This window comes from Oncorhynchus kisutch, linkage group LG16 (assembly GCF_002021735.2).
Source record: "Oncorhynchus kisutch isolate 150728-3 linkage group LG16, Okis_V2, whole genome shotgun sequence".
NCBI lineage: Eukaryota > Metazoa > Chordata > Actinopteri > Salmoniformes > Salmonidae > Oncorhynchus > Oncorhynchus kisutch.
The window spans coordinates 17,687,007-17,691,834 of NC_034189.2; the positions used below are offsets into that span (position 1 = coordinate 17,687,007).

Genomic DNA, 4,828 nt, shown 5'->3' on the forward strand with positions numbered 1-4,828 from the left:
AGCCACAAAGTCGTTACTCGCCTATTTCTAGAATTTATCTTCTTAAAAGCTGATTTTGATTATAACCGTAACCTTAATCGCACTGCTAATTGTATGTCTAACTTTAAAATAAGACCAAAAAGCTAATTTTTGTAACCAATTTTGAGTTTGTGGCTGAGGAATTTCACTTTGTGGCTGGGTTATTTAGTGGAAACCACTCCCCCTTTCGTTGGATTAATTTCTACCTCCAACTTCCGCATTGGTTACGTGATTTACTATCCAATTCTGGAGATATCTGGATCTAAATTACAGCGTTTGGCAATGTTGCTTATGTTCGTGTAAACAATCAAATGTTTAACTCACATAAGGCATATCTACAGTAAGAAATGTCACAGACGGTTGGGTCGAGTACATTTCAGGGGTTTTTCTCCTTCCACTCACCACTAAAATACATTCATGTTATGATGTCGCCACATTGTGGCCACTTTAAATGTAGCTGAAGTGAGGAGGAGAATCAGCTACTTTTGGAGGACAGCGGAAGTTAATAATTATTATTGTTATTATTATAATATATTTTTTAACAACGCGTCTCTGCTCTTGGTCTTTAACAGATGTCAGAGATAGACAAAAGTTTGAGGCTTTTATATATTTCAAAATGACATCCTATGGGCCCAGGGACCAATCACAATGAATAGCCTACAAAATTAAACATGATGTGAATGGTTAAATCAGTTGCAGAAATCTGAGCAATATTCAGATTTAGGATTACGTGTAGTGTTAACTAATGGGATATGTAAACACAAGCTGTAGCTGCACTTACCTGACAGCCAGGTGTTATTTGGCTAAATAAATGTAACAGAAATTTCAATCATCATGAGAGAAAGCGCATTTAATTTCAAGTAATAATAGGCTACATTTAGTTGAAAAAGGACAATTGTAATTTAGGTGGGATAGGTTAAATAATAGTTTTATTGCGGGTATTTACATGTAATGAATAGGACTTAATAGCCTAATCAAAATGCTACAATTTCCCACAAACTCATCTTGTAAATAAAATTCGTGATAATTACATGAATACAAGAGCTACCTTATATCATAGAAACTGTGTGAATGAACTATTAGTGGTGTAAAGTACTTAAGTAAATCTACTTTAAACTTCTACCTAAGTGTTTTTGGGGGTATTTGTATTTAACTTTTCTAACTGAATTTTTCACAACTGTTAATATTACTTTACTACATTCCTAAAGAAAATGTTGTACTTTTTACTCCATACATTTTCCGTGACACCCAGGACAGGAAAATTGTCCAATTAACGCCCTTATCAAGATAAGTTTGAGAGAAGTAATTGTTGAAGAGTAGGCCTCAGATCTACATAGAAGGTATGACAATTAGATGAAGTTGGCAAATATGGCAAAAGTAAATAAATAACCCAGACACATTTTGAACAAGAAATATAATTGCATTCGTGTTAACATGTGCTGGTCAAATAATATATATTTTGTGTCTTATGACGCACTTGAAATGTATGAGTAGGCCGCAGGCTTTTCCATTCGCCATTTCAAAGTGTGGTAGGTAACATGAAGTTCAGAAGCAATTGTGAAAAATATTTAAATAGCAGACAAAAAAAATTGAAATAGAAACAGTCAAACCATTGTATAGCATAATTGCATTAGTGTTTTAATGTGCTTTTTGTCACCGAAGTAAAGTTGGTTTTGTACTCACACATTCGGACATTCAAGAGACATTCAATCAACAGACAATCGCCAAAAGCCATTTAAAATGGTAAAATCCATAACTAATTAATCGATTGTCACAGAAACATAAAAATAGATATGGTTTATTCTATAAATGTCTAGCATACTTTTACTACCTTTGTTTTGAATAAAAATTCCAGTGTTGATTTGACGGAAATACATAAAATCTATAAGATGCCATTTAAAGAAGTATAAATCAATAACTAGATTCACCGTTTGTCACAGATTCATCAAACTAGGTATGATTTATTCTATAAATATCTAGTTTACTTTTACAACCTTTGAGTAAACATTCCAGTTCTGATTTGATAGAAACGCATAACATGTATAAAATGCCATTTAAAGCTATATAAATGAATAACGTGTTCACTGATTATGACAGAATCATCAAGTATGTATGATTTATTATATAAATGTCTAGCATACTTTTACAACCTTTTGTTTTGAGTAAACATTCCAGTTTTGATTTCATAGAAATACATCAAATCTATAAGTGGTATAAGTGGTATAAATCAATAACTAATTCACCCTTTGTCACAGAAACATCAAACTAGGTATTCTATAAATGTCTAGCATTTTCAACTTTTGTTTTTAGTAAAAATTCCGTTTTGATTTGATAGAGGGCATGTAGTGCATCTAGAGGGCGTGTGGTCCAAGTTCTAACGAGTCTGTTATACCGAATTCGAACGTCAACAGTGAAGAGGCGACTCCGGGATGCTGGCCGTAAAAACAAATTCAACTACATCTTGATTTACCCAGATAATCAATAGATATTTACCATTCAAATAAATTATTATCATTATGTTATTATGTAGTTAGATTGGTAAAACAAAGTCAAATTGAATGTATGTATAATGTGAATGTATAATTGACTCATTAATGCATACATGGCTGAACCATACATGTGGTTCCATAGTGTAGTGGTTATCACGTCTGCTTTACACGCAGAAGGTCCTGGGTTCGAGCCCCAGTAGAACCATTATTTTTGCGGCAGGCTGCCTAGCGGTTTGAGAGGTGAGCCAGCAACCTGAGGGTTGCCAGGTCATATATCTCGTGTCTGACAGGAAAAATCTGTCTGGAAGTGAGCTGGCAACCGGAGTGCTGCTGCACTGTAAAAAAAAAAATCTGGCTGTAAATCACATAATAATAGTATTATACATAACAGAACTGAATAGCATATTATAACGTTACTGTAAGATAAAAAACACCACTGCATTGTTCTCTTATGTAGCCAAAAGCCAAATATACATAGGCTTTGCTGCAGTTTAATACCATCCGCTCTAAAAAATCATTCACTGTTAGGAATGTAAAGATTAACCGATCATATCAGTCCCTGGTCCAAATGTTTAAAATGCGAGTGCATCTTGTGGCATGAGACCAAACCAATCCAATAGCTTGCATCAGTCAGAAAATTTATTCAAATGTTCCGAAATGCCGGGTTCACAATTTTGTTGTTGCTCATATTACTTTCTTGTTACCTTGTGAAAATACCTCATCTTTTGTCGAACTAAACATGTAACTGTAACAGTCATTGATCAACAAGCCATTTTTCATGCCAAACAACCCTGGCAATATCAGTAGCCTAGTCAAACTGAACAATGCACTGATTTGAGCGCCTGTCCAACAGCAGGTAGGCTGCGCGTCACCTTTAGCATTCAAATGTTTGTAAAATAGCTTGCTCAATATCAGGCTTTATTAGTTAGGTTGTTAGGTTATTGTTTTTACTTTGTGGCAGGCTGACAACCTGTTATGCGAGTGCAGCAAGGAGCCAAGGTAAGTTCCTAGCTAGCATTAAACTTATCTTATAAAAAATAATCAATCTTAACATAGTCACTAGTTAACTACACATGGTTGATGATATTACCAGTTTATCTAGCTTGTCCTGCGTTGCATATAATCAATGCGGTGCCTGTTAATTAATTTAGCATTGAATCACATCCTACTTTGCCAAACGGGCGATGATTTAACAAGCGCATTCGCGAAAAAAGCACTGTCGTTGCACCAATGTGTAACCATAAACATCAATGCCTTTCTTAAAATCAATACACAAGTATATATTTTTAAACCTGCATATTTAGTTAATATTGCCTGCTAACATGAATTTATTTTAACTAGGGAAAGTGTGTCACTTCTCTTGCGTTCTGTGCAAGCAGAGTCAAGGTATATGCAGCAGTTTGGGCCACCTGGCTCATTGCGAACTGTGTGAAGACCATTTCTTCCTAACAAAGACCGTGATTAATTTGTCAGAATTGTACATAATTATGACATAACATTGAGGGTTGTGCAGTTTAACAGCAATATTTAGACTTAAGGATGCCACACATTAGATAAAATACTGAACGGTTCCATATTTCACTGAAATAATAAACGTTTTGTTTTCGAATTGATACTTTCTGGATTTGACCATATTAATGACCTAAGGCTCGTATTTCTGTGTTTATTATATTAAAATTAAGTGTATGATTTGATAGAGCAGTCTGACTGAGTGGTGGTAGGCAGCAGCAGGCTCGTGAGCATTCATTCAAACAGCACTTTCCTGCATTTGCCAGCAGCTCTTCGCTGTGCTTCAAGCATTGTGCTGTTTATGACTTCAAGCCTATCAACTCCTGATATTAGGCTGGCAATACTAAAGTAGCTATTAGAACATCCAATAGTCAAAGGTATATGAAATGCAAATGGTATAGAGAGAAATAGTCCTTTAATAACTACAACCTAAAACTTCTTACCTGGGAATATTGAAAACTCATGTTAAAAGGAACCACCAGCTTTCATATGTTCTGAGCAAGGAACTTAAAGTTAGTTTTTTTTACATTGCACATATTGTACTTTTACTCTCCAACACTTTGTTTTTGCATTATTTAAACCAAATTGAACATGTTTCATTATTTATCTGAGACTAAATTGATTTTATTTATGTATTATATTAAGTTAAAGTAAGTGTTCATTCAGTATTGTTGTAATTGTCATTATTACAAATATATATATAAAAATCGGCCGATTAATGGTATCGGCTTTTTTTGGTCCTCCAATAATGGTATCGGCTTTGAAAAATCATAATCGGTCGACCTCTAATTGTAAATAGTTTCACCAGTATA

At 34.3% G+C, this 4,828-nt stretch overlaps 1 non-coding gene across 1 annotated transcript; it reads left to right on the top strand.

The window, feature by feature from the left end:
• Window positions 1-2,639: 2,639 nt before the first annotated feature.
• Window positions 2,640-2,712, top strand: trnav-uac (transfer RNA valine (anticodon UAC)). Its single transcript has one exon. It is a non-coding gene; the product is annotated as a tRNA-Val (tRNA).
• The last annotated feature ends 2,116 nt before the right edge of the window (window positions 2,713-4,828 follow it).